Consider the following 17,936-nt stretch of genomic DNA (forward strand, 5'->3'; position numbering starts at 1 on the left):
AAATCTAAAAATAATGTATCAGTAAAACTGAACAGCAAGTGATCATCACTCTTTTTGGAAGGTGCGACTTGACTAGACTGACCAAATTTAGGCATGTGCTTGAGTGATTTCTAATACAAAATTGTAGCCAAACACCTTTTTTGCCTTAAATAATTGTGCAGCTTATTTTCAAACAAAATATTTATATAATTGTATTAACATTGCAAATACATCAATTTGAAAATCATTTGGTTCAAATATGATTCTTCTGCATGTACACACATATCTGCGTCAATGTCACATTTCTCTTTTCAGTGAGTGTCCAGCTCTGCCTAAATCTTCAGTGCTCTTGCCTGTTCCCAAACACACTTTTCCCTCTTTCCCCCACATCTCCACATCTGTCTTTGTCAAAATTGAAAGTTGATTCATCTCCTCCAAATCACTCATTCTTCTCTTGCTCTCCAACCCCTAGGCTGCTCTGCAAAGACGAGAGAGTGAGAGAAGCAGAGAATGAGAGAAGTGACAGCTTCAGAGAACAGACCAGAGGCCGGGGCGTCTTCACATCCAGACAGGCACCAATGCAATATCTTACCCATACAACCTCTCTGTCACAGTCCGCCCCAAATAGCACATAAAACCACTCAGCTGAGGAGAAATAAACTAACAACAGATGCAGCAAAAACAAGGTGTCAAGGGAAATGGTTTCATCAAGTCTAGCTCATAAAAATGGAATTTATGGACGCAAGGGCTTTTTTTGCACCGCAAGCGGTCTCGCTCTGATCATATGGACCCCCTGTACTGACCAGTCGGCCTGTTTGTGATATCACTGGGGTTGTAATCAAGGCCAGGGTCATAACTCACGGGCCAGCGCAAAGTGAAAATGGGTCTGAATCCAGTAAAAAAATATATAAAGACAGTCATATAGTTCAACAGCAAATCATTTTCAAGTGAGGTTTGAGTCTTATTAAAAAAATGTCCTGACAAACCTGTAGCACCTGGTACACGCTCCTTTGTTTCAGTGCTCTTTGGTGCGGTTAAGATAAATATTTTTATTCTTTACACATTTTAAAAGTTTGAATTGAGTCAGACTAAAACAATTTGTCTTTTTACAATGTCATGTAAATTATTTAGTCAGGCTGCAATAATGCCAGTCTGTTTTTTTTTTTTCAAAGTCAAAGACAGACTTTGTTTAACATATAACAATAGACGATTAAACTAAAATTGCAGGCTCTGAAAACCGGAACACAACACAAGCAAGGAAGAAATATCATTAACACAAGAAACATATATTTCTTGTATACTTAACTACACAAAAACCCACTGTAGCTCGATTATAACTGCACATGTAAATGTAATTTTTGGAATACTGCACAGTATATTATTACTCTATACAACTCTATTAACACTATATACTATTTATTAAAATAGTATGTAAAACAGTACACTGTAATGAAATTATAAACATGTCAAAAATAAGTATGCTAAATTGTTGTCAAATGTTCACTCTAAAAAATGCTGGGTTGTTTAAACCCAAATTTGGGTCAAATATGGACAAACCCAAATGTTGGGTTAAAAATGTAATTAAAAAATGTACAGTTGAAAGTGAAAGTTGAAGTTAGGTTAAAATTTTAAATGAAATTTTTAACCCAACATTTGGGTTTGTCCATATTTGACCCAAATTTGGGTTAAAACAACCCAGCATCGTTTAGAGTGTTCTTCTTATTTCTGAAATAAATGATGCCAAGTCAAGCACATTGCATTGTGGGATACAATGTTCCACACAATATGCTGTGGTCGTATACCGCACATTTTAGAAAACGTAAGAAAGTCTTCCATGCATACAGAAAATTTGCATTATGTGCAAAGTGTACATACTGCAATAACAGTACAAGTACTGCGGTAGTATGCTATTCTGAACAAACCCCATGGTTTCTGAGCACACAGTTTTGATAAGCCTCAAAGCGAGAGCTGCCAGCACTCAGGAAATCCCTCCTCTGTCGTCTTCACACCTCTGGTGAGGAACACACACATGCTTCGAAACGGCTGCGACTTTTGCGTGCAGGGTCACATCCAATCAAGTCAGAGGGTGTTTGAATCTCAACTCCACACCCCCTACAGGCCTAATATGTTGCTTCTTATTGATTGGACATCTCACCCAGTCAGACGGCCACAACATGGAGGAAACACATCACTCTCTGCTGGCTATCAATTGGTCGAGGGAGCAGCCGGGTCCGATTAAGAATGTTAGCTGCCACTATTGATGAAAAACAGGATGAAATATTAATTTATATGGTAGAACTTTATTTCAATAGTCCACTTTAGACATAATGACTATAAGTAACTTTGCAACTAACATGCCAACTAACTCTCATTAGAGGATTAGTCGATTGTCTGCTTAATATCTGCTAACACTTTATGTTGGTGGTGCCACAACAGACATAACTTGGCAACTTATTCTACTTACCCGAACCCTAACACCTAACCCTAACCTAACAGTCAACTACAGTCAACCAATACTCTAATGAGAGTTAGTTGACATGAAGTTGCAAAGTTACTTATAGTTTGTATAATGTCTAAAGTGGACCATATATAAATGCATCTTTAGCGATCCGGATCTATATCTTACACGGATGGATCTCTATCTGTCACAATAAATAAAACTCTTAACAATTATAGAAGAATAAAATAAAGCATATTTTGTTACCTTTTGGATCTTGGAAGGGTTCAGTTTGAGCAGATGTTTTATACCATCGTCACTGTCCTCGTCAGAGCTCATTTCCCAGTACATTCAGCATCTCGAACATATTCTCAAAACTATCATTTTCAACATCTTCAAAATCAATATTTTGATCGCTGATATAGTTTCTTCGCCAGATCAACCATCAAGTGACAGTGACACTAATGTTTGATTGCGTTCAGTACTTGCTCTGCAGTAAATCACTGAGCCTATTCAAGTTTTGCTGATGATACTTCCTATTCTTTTGTTTTCTGCCTGCGGTAACTATGAGTGAAACGTCACTTCATCATTGTGTGTCAGACATTGCCACCTTGTGGGAAAAAAGGTGAATTGCACTTATTCAGTCATTGAGGTTTCATTTATTGTTGTGCAGAAAAAAATATACTTACACTGTTAAACACCTCGGGACGGGTCATCAGTTTTCTTCAGTTTCCAATACAATGTTTTACAAAAAATGATTGGTAAAACAAGCATTATTTTACAATTGTATTATTTTTTTTCTTGTTAAATTGTTTGATATTATTGATTGAGGAATACTAGGTTGCTGTCTAACTTTAAAAATGAATAAGGAGGAGGGCAGTGAATGATGTCCTGGGTCACTAAGACCCAAGCTATGCGTTTCAGTTATACACACACACACACAAACACAAACACACACATATATCATTAAAACCAGTATGGTAAAATGCAAGGAAATCAAGCTTTTCATAGAATGCTCTCACAGGCATTGTATCACTTGCAAAGACAGCCTTCCCAGCATGTCTGTTAGTTATTAATACCTCATTGCTGGCTTTTTCTTGAAAGAACCAAAGGAAGGAGATAAGAGGCACGTATCCGCACAACACTCCCGAGGAAGAGGGGGGTGCATTAGCTCGTACTTCTGTCAAACCCCCACCCCCGTATGCCCCGATTTGACATGCAAATAAGAGCCACATTTGCATCTACCTGACTAAACAAACAGGAATTAGGAGAGACAATCAGCACACATAAGGAGTGAGAAATTAGATCTGAAAACACCTCTCCCCAGGCTTATAAATAATGCAGCATTGTGTGTTTTAAGATCTAGTGTGCTCGTTTTAAGAAGCGCTCAGATTTGTGCTGACATGGTGAGATCCCAGCCAGAATTTGCCTGCGGCATTATGGTAGTTAGGATTAATTCTGAAGGAAACCTCTACCTGCTGAGGTCACAGTTGGTGACCCCTCACAATGATCTGGGATCTTTCCGTTCAATGATTTTGCCACAATGTGGTCATACGTACGCATTTATATGAGTGTATCAGATTTATTAATTTTTTTGCATAGGGAAAGAGGTTGACCTGAAAATGGAGGTCCTGGAGCGACACAACCGACCAACAACTCTTGTGCTTTTAATTAGAAATCAGCGTCCGTACACCCGGTCTACCTTGGCCATGCCACAGCGGACTTTATGCTAATGCTTCTCAACTTTAATAGAGCAGCTAACCCTCTCTTTGACAGAAAGCACATCCTGAAATGAAAATCAGCAACAACCAAGAGAAACTCACCTCTTTGAGACTTCAAGTAGGGCAACTATTTTCAAAAGATGACACCGCTGGGCTGGGGCGAAAGGTCAAAGACAGTTCCAGTGCATCAGAAATAAGGAGTACAGACCAAATTTCTTGATGATGACACAGGGGACTTTACAATGTAACTGCAAATTCCAAATGAATTTTCAGGTGGAGACAGGGGGCAGAACTGAGTAGGCACTACGTGCCAAGCTCATGCACAAATATCCTGCCATTTTTTCCCATTCCAGAAGATAAAAAAGATCTTTGTGTGGTTAGTGTGTACCAATGACCAATCAGAGGGTGATTTTAAAAACACCCAATCAAATGGCATTTCGTGTAATGTGGTCAAAGAACAACGTGGAAGATGTTTAATTGCTGATTTTCCTGAGCTCTGTGGTACATTTTATGGGAAAATAAATTATATTTTGTTTTGTTGATATTTTTAGCTGCATTAGCTATCATTTGCAAGCAACATACAGTACAATATTTACACTAATCACCTCATTCAGAGACGCAGCATGCTTTGCTTACCAGCATTGAGCTGAAGCAGTAGCAAGCAGGCATCACAGAGTTTGTGCTGGTGTGTTCATCGTCTGTGCACAGAGGAAAGATCACAAGAAAAGCTTACTGCATAAAATGCCTTTAAGACCTTGTGCATAAATTACGGACAGGTTTTGCCAAGTGTAAAGCAAGCTTTTAAATAAGTATACACAGTGAGATTGATTTAAAGTTGTTTGGCTTTTAGTATGAATATGTTAGCCTTACTGGTATATATTAAGCTAAAGTGAGCTTCAAAATGATAACAAAATTCGCATTTAGAAGATATACTGTAAGTACTCAAAACTTACAGTTTCCCACTTCCGCCTATATGAATCAATGATTTTGATGGCATCACCCTGCACTTCAGCTTCTCATCAGATTCTCTGTCCAATCAAATGCTCTCTAGAATCTACAGCGTCCCGCCCCAACATTATAAATAGACGTTGAAGCTGTGGCTACAATGTATCACTTGTTCATAAATTTACTTTTTTCTACATGGTGAATGGTACATAGTCATAGTCAGCAGCCATATCACCCTGTAGCCCAAGACTGGTTGCCCACTGAAGCTAAGCAGGGCTGAGCCTGGTTAGTACCTGGATGGGAGACCTCCTGAGAAAACCAGGTTGCTGCTGGAAGAGGTGTTAGTGAGGCCAGCAGAGGGTGCTCACCCTGTGGTCTGTGTGGGTCCTAATGCCCCAGTATAGTGATGGGGACACTATACTGACAAAGAGCACCATCCTTCGTATGAGACGTTAAACCGAGGTCCTGACTCTCTGTGGTCATTAAAAATCCCAGGATGTCTTTCAAATCAAGTAGGGGTTTAACCCCAGCATCCTGGCGAAATTTGCCCAGTGGCCTCTGTCCATCATGGCATCCTAATCATCCCTATATACTCATTGGCTTCATCACTCTGTCTCCTCTCCGCCAATAAGCTGGTGTGTGGTGGGCGTTCTGGCGCAATATGGCTGCTGTCGCATCATCCAGGTGGATGCTGCACATTGGTGGTGGTTGAGGAGATTCCCCCTTCCCTGAATTTTCCTTGCTTTTATTTTGTGATTATTTCCTCTCTATAAAGCACTTTGAATTGCCATAGTATATGAAATGTGCTATATAAATAAACTTGCCTTGCCTTGCCTTGCCTTGCCTTCTATGTAAAGCGCTTTGAGTGCAGAGAAAAGCACTATATAAATGTAATAAATTATTATTGTTATTATAGTACACTATATGTTCAAATTTATTTATTAGGATAAACCCCTTGAGATGCATCATCTCGTTTTCGAGGGGGTCCTAGATATATAGGGGATAGGGAACAATTCAGACAGTGTAAATATGTTTTCCATTGGGGTGAATGAAGTCTGGTTTCACGTTAGTGTCATGCGAACCACCGCAGCGAGCAGCCGTGCACACAGTCTGCTCTGATCCAGAGACACGATAACACAGAGCGGATCACATGCGCGAGTCGGCACAGACCAGAAAACGTATAGGACCCATTTGAATTCTGCACAAAATGCTATATTTTAAAGCAATATGGAGGACATTAGAAGGAGAAACGGTTAGAGATTAGGAGGAAACTGCGGCTTTACAGAGCTCAACAGATGTGATACAGATGCAGGGCCGGCGCTCCGCACACGCACATCACGCGCTGCGCGTAGGGCACCAAGTGCTTGGGGGGGCACCAAAAAATCTGGGTCGTGAAAAATCATCACAATAGGCTACTAGTATAAATAACAAATAAAATATGTCTAAACCATGTTAATATACAAAAGTAATATAGGCCTAGACCAAATTAGTCGAGAAAAAGGTGAATCTCCTTTTTCGGCTCCCTCTGGTGCCCCCCCTTCCCCACCTCCCAGTGGTCTGTTCGATTATGCCTCAATCAATGTCAAATTTGGCAGACACCGATCTCAGACATGGCCTCGGAAAGGCACCAAGAGTCGGGGGCGAAAAAAGGAAAAAGAATAGACAGCGGGATGATACTCGCGCGTCGCTTTGCAGGTAAGACAATTTTTTAAATAAAAATGTAAGTTTTGTAGCGCGGGCGCCCTTGCGTCGTGTATGCATGTCCAGGGGGCGTCGCTAGTAGTGCAAATGAAATGATCCGGGGCTTTTTTAGCCCTGCATGTTGAATCTTTTATTTTAACGGGGGTCCGGGGCTTTCTCCCCCGGATAATTTTGAAACTTGGGCTGTTTAAGATGCAGTTAGTTTGTTTGAGAAGAAAAGGAAGACCGCTTAGATACGTTTTTTCGTTGTTGTTTTATGCGGATAATGCGTTCATTTTCAAGAGGTTCATAGGCCAAGGCCCAAGGGCGACATCTGTTGGTGAAACTGCAATTAGAAAAAACAAAACAAAAAACCCCCACAATCTCAGTGTTTGTATATTTTCATATTCACAGAGTTGTCAAATTATTAGGGCTGGGAAAAGATTAATCGCATCCAAAATAAAAGTTTGTGTCTACATGATATATGTGTGTACTGTGTATAATTATTTTGTATATATAAATACACACACATATGCACGTATATATTTAAGAAATATTTGCATGTATATACTGTATATATAATTTATATTATATATAAATTTAAATATTTTATATATAAATAACAAATATTTCTTAAATACATACATGCAAATGTGTATTTATATATATATGCAAAATAATTATACACAGTACACACACATATATCATTCATGTAGACACAAACTTTTATTTTGGATGCGATTAATCGCGATTAATATTTTCCCAGCCCTACAAATTATGTACAGAATTATTATATTGTGCTTCATCAGACTAAGAAATTCTGAATGGTTGTTATTCCTTGGGTGGGTGGGTGGGGGGGGGGGGGCACCACCAAGCATTTGTGCTTAGGGCACCCAAATGGCTAGCGCCGGCCCTGTACAGATGAAATGCTATTGGCTATTTTAAACAAAGGGGGACGAGCTGATCGATATTCACATTGTATATATGATAGATATGTCCTGCCCTGTCTTCCTGTTTCAGTGGAAATTACGTCAAAACTCTGAATAATGCTGCATGTTTTAAGGCACTTCAGTGGGCCTTTAATACTGCATACTCACCACACTGCTACTACTGCTGACTGACTGACTACTTGTCAGCTCTTAAAATAATTAAATTCAATCATAACCTATCGCATCAACCTTATAAGTCATCTGTATTAATCCACCTACCTAACCTCTAACAGCGAACCTGCTGTTAAGTTTACATTCGTTTCAAAACTCCCAGTGTGAACGGAGAAGCCTGAGCACAGTCACTTCACCATAATTTCCTTTCTTTTACAGCAGGTGCCTTCATATCATGACAGCAAATCAATAGATTAGTTACCACAAGTAGATATGTAGGAACAGGAAAGAGAGATAAGTTAAAGAGTTTTCAAAAAAGAGTGCTCACTCCCCCATGAAGATGTTTTCCCTTCCGTCTTACCGCCCCACATTTGATGCTCCAGGCAGTGCTCAGAAACAAAATAGTCATTAAGGAGAGGAACTTGTTTCACGAAACTATGAGAATCCATCACACAATGCGTCCCAGTTGTACACCAGTCTGTCGTCTCTCACTCTGTCTCTCTTTCTATAAAAAGAGATTAAAAAAATAAAGTTTGGGATATTTGGGGGAAAAAATACAAATAAAGTTGTAATGTAAATTAATTAAGTATTACAGTTTACAATTCCAATTTTTACTAAAATTATTAAGCTGTTTATTAAATTATTAATTAACTGAAATGGGTACAGAAATGTTGTGACGGACGGATAGACGGATAGACAGATAGATAGATAGATAGATAGATAGATAGATAGATAGATAGATAGATAGATAGATAGATAGATAGATAGATAGATAGATAGATAGATAGATAGATAGATACACTGTATACATATTTATAGACCAGAACATATTGATATTTTTTCAAATATAGCCAATCAAAAGAGATTTATTTTAATCCTGCTGTTCTTTGAAAGAGATTATCTGCCAGAGCTCTCTGAGCATTTGCCATTCTTCTGAGAGGAAAAGTTCAGCCACCTTTAGAATGCTTAATCACGTCTTGACTGCCTAAAATCTCCTGTTCGCTTTTCTTTCCACTTGGTGGCTTTAAAGCCTCCTCCGCCTGCCAGAAACGGCAGATGGGAACGTGGAGCTGCAAATTCTTGCCATCCTTTCCCCATCTTTTGGAATAGTTGCACAGTCCAACCTCATGGATTTTTTCCTCTGCTCAGTCTGTCTTCTGCACTTGAGGACGTTCCAGCCTTTAGTGTGTGAGGACACGGGCCAGATGTTGTGTGATGTTTGAACACAACCTCATCGCTGCAACAGCAGAGTGTGCCGTGTGCTACCCATCCTCTTCAACAGGGCATCTTTTTTTCCCATATAAACAACTGACCTCCATTCACACACCATCTGTCCTCAGCTACGACAGCATGCACTATAATTCACTAAAGGCTGTTTTCATCTTCAAATATGTACTCAGTGATTGGAGGCATTATGAATTCAATTTAGGAGAGGATGTTTGCTCAGGCATACACAATGCAATTCAAAGCTGTGACTTGTTTTCCCCCTGTGGCTTCACAGTGGGTTACATCAGGTTGGGAAATTCCTGAATCAACGGTGGTCAGCCGGTTTTCTGGATATTGTGACTCACAGTTACGTGTGCTTCACAACAAAGCTTTTTTTTTTTTTTACCTGGTTCCCATTAACATCTCCTTTTGAGTTCCCCAGAAGAAGAAAAAAGTCCAACAGGATTTAAACAACAGAATTTTCATTTTTGGGTTAACTAACCTTTTAAATAAAAATAAAAATATATATATATTGAGTCATGTCTCTGAAATAGTCGTGGAGGGACAGAAATATAAGTTGTAACCACAAAGTCAACGCAAAGCTTCTGCTAATTTCTTCAGTATTATCTGAAAAACAGACCAATGAGTCATAACTTAAACAAGCTTCCACTTTGTTGCAAGATAATCCAAAATAGGCACAACTATTATTATGCAAATAGTCTAAAAGTCTATCTTACAAGATTATATGTGGAATATAAAATACAGCATATTGCAAAACCCCTAACTCCAGAATTATATCTTATCTGTTTAGTAACCATGGCAATTTCAATTGAAATAATGGTAGAATCAAATCTTAAAGGGATTTTCACCTAAAAAAAAATCTGTCATCATTTACTCATCCTTAAGTTATTCCCTGTATTTCTTTCTTCTGTGGAACACAAACTATATGTTAAAAAATATTTGAAGAATGTTGGTAACCAAAATGTTTTAGTAACCATTGGCTTCCATTGTATGGACAAAAAAAAAAAAAAACATTCCATAGGAGTCAGACATGTTTAGAATAATATGGACCGGAGTAAATGTTGACAAAATCCTGAAGCTACCCCTGCCACCACAATAGGTTAAAATTAAACCAGACAGATGGGGCTAGATTTTCAACACTTTTACTTGACATATAGTGTGAGGGTATACAACTAAGCTCCAGTCACCCATAAACCAGACAGCCACACTGAAAGAAAACTGAAACAGATGCGCTTGCACACATAACCAACCATAGTCATTTTGTGCCCCCCTCCCCACACTAGTCAAAACAAAACTAAGAAACAGCTTGAAAGCCACAGAGGACTTTTTACATTTTTTCCCCCTTTGCTGCATTCCTTTCAACTGTAAGAAGCCAGTCATCCCGGCATATTTGCTACTTGACAGTGACAGAGTATTTCTTCAGTTTACAAACACACACTACTGGGAGAGTTTCAAAGCGCACGCTGCCGTCAACAGCATTGTTAGTGCCGAGCTCACATTATTCTGCGCATCTCAACCTCACTGCAACACTGCTGTCAATCTTCCTCTTCTCCCTATGCCTTATTTATGACACCGGTTGGGGGACATGCTGTGCGGGGGGCTCAGGGGGACACCGTTATCCCAACAATACACTGCATTATTTGCCTAATCAAACAAACAGGAGGCACCTTCATGCAATATGTAGCATAACTCATGAAAACAAATGTGGCTCTTGTTTCATTTGTTGCTCCACACGTGTATGTCAGGACACAGTGTGTCTCGCTGACATCGACAAAGCTCCAAATGGAGGTGTTAAAGTCACTGCAGATAGGAAACTGACAGAGATACCCACACTCCTCCTCTATTATTTCCTAACAAGAGGCATCACAGCTGAGGGTAATGGCTAACCTTTCAAGTGACCACTTAAAGTTATACCAAACAACATCCAAACTATCTACTTTACGGCTCACATCATTACAACCTGCATGATTTAAAAAAAAAAAGTCTTTGTTAAAGAGAAGCCATGAACCAAGCCAACCAGCGATGAGGTGAATCTCAACATTACAAACTTTTAAAAGCAAAAGAGTTTGAAAATCTGACCAAAACAAACACAAAAGGTACAAGATTGTGTTAACGGCTTTAGTGAGGGAAAATGACATTATCGAATCGAATGCCAGCACCTCAAATGACAATAACGTTTGGCCAGCTTTTTTTGAGCCTTATAAAACTGTATCAACTGTTAAAACAAAACATCACTGTAACGGGGTTCGTTGTTATGGGAAGGAGGAGGCAGGAACCGGCGAACATTCAACCATTTAATAATAAAATAAACAAATACAAAAATGAAAGTATAAGCCAGCAGCCCCTCACGGACGACTGCTGGCCACAGAAACAAAACACAACGTAAAATCAGGCCTGATCCTATCTTGATCTTCACTGTCGTCGCTCCTCCTTTATGCTTCCGCTCCTCCATGAGAGATACGAGACCGGTGCGTCTCACAGGTGTCGTTCATTATCACTCACGCCACCGGCCTCGCGCCGCTCTCTCATGTCCCTCGGCCTTGTCCTGCTCGCCACATACCCCCATCGCCCCTCGCAGGCCGGGGGGTACCCACGAGACTGCGCTCTACTCCCCCCCTCCGGGGGGACCGATCACGGTGACCGCGGCACCTGGGGGTATAGAAAGATGAGGCGAGAGAAAAGGAGACGGAAGCATGAGGAGCAACAGAGACGAGAGAGGGGAGAGAGAAAAAAAAAAATCTTGGTCCGGTTCCCCCAACGCGCTGCCATCTGGTCCTCCACCAGCTGGGCGATCTTCTCCGCGGTGCCTGGCGGTGGTGCTGGATTGCCCTCGGTGGACGGCTCGACACTCCTCCGCCGCCTGGTGGACGGCGACGGCTCCTCCGGGTTCGGGCAGACGGCAAGAGTCCCCCGTTCCCTGCTCCTCCCCTTCATGGCGGATGGCAGCAGGCTCCGTCCCACGGTGTACGGCGCCGACTCCTCCGCTCCCTCACGGACGGCAGCCACCCCTCCAGCACCCAGGCAGTCGGCCGTGAGCGCAACCGTCACCCCGGCAATTCACTCCAGCGCACCGCCTCAAGCGTCCATGGTGACGGAATCTGCCCACCATGCTCGATGGCACCGCGGATTCCCCACAGCGGCGAGGGCTCTCTGACAGCGCATTCCTCCTTCTTCCCGGGTTTCGGCACCAGTGTAACAGAGTTCGTTGTTATGGGAAGGAGGAGGCGGGAACCGGCGAACATTCAACCATTTAATAATAAAATAAACAAATACAAAAATGAAAGTATAAGCCCCTCACGGACGACTGCTATACTATACTCTCATTCCTGCGTAATAATCAAGAAACTTTACTGCCGTGCCATGAGAGCAGCTGGCGTAATGATATGACGCAGCGCCTGAAAATAGTTCCGTTGTGTTGACGGAAGGTAGCCTATTTTCAGGCGCTGCGTCATATCATTACGCCTGCTGCACTCATGGTACGGCAGTAAAGTTTCTTGATTATTACGCAGGAATGAGAGTATAGTTCCTAGCCATATCAGCCTAGAAAATCGCAACTTTACATTTTCCGTCGGTCTTAGAGCACGATGTAACTACAGAAGAGTCAAGTTTTAAATAGGAAAAATATCGGAACTCTTTGGTCATTTTTTTTAGAAATGCTAATGGTCTTGTCCACTTCAATGATGTATGCTAAGCTATGCTAAAAGTGGTACCGCCAGAACCGGAGATCGGCTGAATGGATTCAAAAACGGTAAAACTCAACAGTTTAACTCTGGGAGAGTTGTAAAATGAGCCTATTTCCAAAAAAAGTGGAGTATCCCTTTAATATAATAAGTTGAAATAATGCAAGCACATGGCTTCAACAAAAACATATAGCCTACCATCGATTAACAATCTTAGGAACTCCCAGTAGTAAGTAGTAATCTATTTCCCTATGGACAAAATGAATTCATTTACTTCTGGAATGTGATAATTGCGCTATATGTCACAAGATCACAACATGTTTTTGAAAGCATTAGATAAACTTGAGCAATGCTTAACTACAAGTAAGCCATCCCTAACTTGCAGAGGACATATCCAATCTATTTGTGGTTTCGCAAGTCTGTGTCAACTGAGAAATGTTCAGGTAAGTTGCACCTGGCTGACTGTGATTGCTAAATGTGGCTGGCTGACTCAAGGCTTTGCTCAAGAGTACAGGCAGATGGGTAATAATATACCCATATACCACAGTCTGTGTTTGCTCAGTGTGTGTCAGCCGTGTTTTCGGTTCACTCCCTTTAATTAAAGGTGCTTTCTGATGCACTGTGCAATATTGCACAGATGTGGTAGTGTTTGAGCAGTGATGGGAATAACGGCGTTATAAATAACGCCGTTACTAACGGCATTACTTTTTCCAGTAACGAGTAATCTAATTGATTACTCTTCTCATCTTAATAACGCCGTTACCGTTACTGCCAAAAAATGCGGCGCGTTACTATAACTGATGAAGCTGTTTTTTTTCATCAGACCAACTAGATCTCCGAGCGAGAGGCAAATACTTTTTTTATTGTTCTTCCTTGGTTAGTGGGCAGAGCATGAGACAAGCGCATACATGCTGACGATTGGCTGAGGTAGAGTAAAATGTCATTGTAAGCCAATCAGAGGTAGAGTTGGGCGGGTGTTCTAAAGCACGCATAGTAGTGATGGGCATTCGGCTCTTTTGGCTCACAAACGGCTCTTTAAATTACTTTGACTATAATATTTCAATTTTTATTACATAATTATTTAATTTCTATAGGCTAAATTTGTAAGAGTCGGCTCTTCAGATATGCGAGCCAGCTACCGACGTTCACCTAAAAGAGTCGGCTCATTCGCGAATCGCGAACGAGTCGATCCATCATCACTAACGCTCATTCGCGAACGACCCATCATCACTAACAGCTAACGCTCATGAATTGCGAACGACCCATCATAACGCATAGTCGGACAGGACAGGACACACAACGAACTACACAAGCCAGTCAGTCAACGAGAGACAGGTATGCCGACGAGCCCAAATAATCCAAAAGTAGCCTTCTCTAAATGGTATATTGCTTATGTTAAGTTTTCATTTCCGTCCGTCATGTCCATGCACAATATGTTGCGATCATCCATCCACTAAAGAACAATCCAGATACAATTTCTCAGTGTTATTTATTTGTTAGTTTTCATCTCAATGCGCTGGCATAACATCAGTGCACGAGGGAGCAGCAGCACGACATTCATCTCAAGGAAGGAACACAAGCTGAGTCAAAATAAAAGTCCCCATTTGTTCACACATGCGCACAATGAACTCTTGCACATTTTTAGTATACAACCGTCAATAGCATAAAGTAAAAACAAAATAACAGTAAGAAACATAAAATAATATAGTTAATGAGAACATATAACTCCACAGCTTAACAAGCTCAATTTAATTTTGCCCAGTTGTGGCCTGTTGAGGGGCAATAAATATCAAAAGTTCCAAAACATCTATTGTGTTATTTGCATTGATCCACTATATAAACATAATATCTACATACTGGCATTTGATTGGAGGCTAGTCTCACTTTGTCCACCAGCAACATTTTTTTTTAGATGTGTGTACAATGTTTCATGTTTCTGTTAATAATGTATTGTATTAAGTGTCCATTTCATTATAAAATTCAGATTTATCATAAATAATTGAACATGCACATGTGTTAAAATCCGTTAAATAGGGGTAGAGGTGGGGTCACATTTGAGCATTTAAAATGTAATTTTACTTGAAAGTAACGCAATAGTTACTTTCTTAAGTAACTAGTTACTTTTAAAATTTGTAACTGAGTTACTAATTTAGTTACTTTTTGGAAGAAGTAACTAGTAACTGTAACTAATTACTTTTTAAAAGTAACTTGCCCAACACTGTGTTTGAGTGTGAAAATAAGAGTAATTGATGCGGGTGTTGGGGTCGTGGTGGAAGCATACAGCATAGATACCGTCTATGCAAACACTCATAACGCGTGTTTAAGATTCTAAATCTTTACTCAACCGTAGTTGCAACAGTATATAATCAACAGTATATGATTATTGTTAGAGTAATTAGTGTACAACATCTGCATTCTATACATTTTTAAAAATAGATATAGCTGTAGCCTACTTTAATTCTTAATTGAATATTTTGATTCTTAAGGGGATAGTTTACTAAAAATCCTGTCATTACTTACTCACCCTCATGTTGTACCAAACATGTATGAATTCACAAAATATATTTTGAAAAATGTCTCAGAGTTTTGTAGCCAATACATGAAAGCCAAACAGGTCCAAAGTTGCTTGGATATCATCTTATCATCGTTCTTCAAAATATCATTTAGAGGTTTGGAAGAACATGAAGGTGAGTAAATGACAGAATTTTCACAGGCCTGGTTCATTAAAATATAGGTACACCAATATTATCGATAAATCACTTACAATAAAAGCCACATACAATACTGCAATAAACACTTTTACAAATTAGAAATACAGTACCATTTAAACGTTTGTGGTTGGTAAGATTTTTAAATGTTTTTTTGAAAGAAGTCTATTATGCTCACCCAGGCTGAATTTATTTGATCAAAAATGCAGTAAAAACAGTACTATTTTGAAATATTTGTACAATTTAAAATAACTATTTTAACATATTATTCCTGTGATGGCAAAGTTACATTTTCAGCAGCTGGTTTAAATTATTCAAAAATGCTGATTTGGTGCTCAAGAAAGATTTCTTATTATCAATGTTGAAAAAACATGATTCGTTTTTTTCAGGATTGTAATATAAAGTTCAAAAGAAACACATTTATTATAAATATTATTATAAATACAGTTTAGGTTGAATTTAAACCTGAATATTCCTTTAATATTTATTATTAATTCCACTTATAATTTTTTCATATGGGAAAGAAAATAAGTAATTCGCTTTTATTTGAATACACTCATTCTACTTTCAGCCTCCCTACTGTACATGCTTGTACGCAGACTCCTGCTTATGGATGCCTGCCAAGCAGTTACATGAAATCGATGAGAACTTAGTCAATAGCCCTTCAGATGGATGGTAACAGAATGTGTTCCTTATTTTCTGATTATTCTAGATTAATCTATCCCCTCCATTTCTCCCGCTTATTCATCACAGAGAAGACTGATGCTGCGTTAGAGGAAAGATCTGGAAGAATAATGTTTGCAAATGACATTCTTAGTGATTCAAGACTCATGGTCTCATGAAATTCAGCCCGAGGCCCAGCTATCTTCTCATAATGGCAAAGCCTGAAGACTACAGCATTCAGTTTTGTTCTTACTGGAGCTCCGTAATTGAATATGCGCCTGACATCAAACAGCTCTGATCTAGGGGGTTGAAATTGCCATCTGGAGTTCTGAATCCATGTAGCGCTGCTCTTCAGCTCTGCTGCTCTGAAATCTCGCTGAGAAGGCAAGAGAACCCAAAGATCAGCCTCTTATCAACTAGCTAGACCATCTTCTCTGTTCTCTAACATCAAATGGTTTGAGTTTAAACGGGTAATAATGAGAGTATTTTTGATCCTGCGCAGTGATATTATTAAGAGCACAGTATGAGCAATGTATGTAGTCTTGTAGGTACATGGTGCAACCAGTTGACTATGTAAGCCACTGTGAAATGCAGAGCCATGAAAGAGCGGTAACGGCATGTTTCAACATTATGTGCAGTAGAGCAGGAAGTTTGACAGGATCTTTAGAGGGGCAGAACGCTGGAATGCTGGGAAGGTTTATGGCTTCACCTCGCCCTAGGCTGACACTCACACGCCTCGCCCACATTTCTGATTCAGCCCTAAGGGTGGATGTGTGTGTGTGTGTGTGTGTGTGTGTGTGTGTGTGTGTGTGTGTGTGTGTGTGTGTGTGTGTGTGTGTGTGTGTGTGTGTGTGTGTGTGTGTGTGTGTGTGTGTGTGTGTGTGTGTATGTAAGGGGCAACAGATATGTCAAGGAACAAACTTTGCCCTACCCTAAACCTGTACTTTCAGCACCAGATGTCTAGAGAGGATGTATTCTGAGCACAAACCCACATGCCTGTACACAAACACTCCCACCCACAAAACAGCAAAACATCCAGGACGCACATGGCCAAACTCACCAACACGGCTGTTTATGAGGAATGTTCCCAGGAAGGGTTTGCACAGCCATGGATGGTAGTCAGGACAGACGCAATTGTTTTTTCCCCCCCCACAAATAAAAACAAGGCCGAAAAAGATAAATATAGAATTAAAAATGATCCATAGATCATTTCTAGAGAGATAAAAGTCATTTAAATAAGCACACACACACACACACACATATATATTTTTAAATAAACCATTCTAATGCAAATTAATGCTGTTCTTTTGAACTTTCTATTCATTAAAGACTCATGGTTTTCACAAAAATATTAAACAGCACAACTGTTTTCAACATTGATAATAATAAATGTTTCTTGATCACTAAATCAGCATATTAGAATGACTTTTTACAGTAGTTTTTCTGTAGTTTTGGTTAAATAAATGTAACCTTTAAGCAAAAGAGACTTCTTTCAAAAACATTTTTTTTTTTTTATTCTTACCGACCACAAACTTTTGAATGGAAAATAAGATATAAAGCAAATAATTAAAAAAGTTCAAAGTAATAATGTGAAAACATTAATCTAAAACACTTAAAATAAAAACATCTGACAAAAACTGCATTAAAACAATGACAGGGGGAAAACGCCCAAGGGATAGTTCACCCAAAATTGAAAATTCTGTCATCATTTACTCATCCTAATGTTGTTCCAAACCTGTTCTTTTATTCAGCTCAACACAAAAAGAAGATATTTTGAAGAAGATGGGTAACCAAAC

Source organism: Rhinichthys klamathensis, unplaced genomic scaffold (assembly GCF_029890125.1).
Source record: "Rhinichthys klamathensis goyatoka isolate OS25496 unplaced genomic scaffold, OSU_Roscu_1.1 h1tg000693l_1, whole genome shotgun sequence".
Lineage (NCBI taxonomy): Eukaryota > Metazoa > Chordata > Actinopteri > Cypriniformes > Leuciscidae > Rhinichthys > Rhinichthys klamathensis.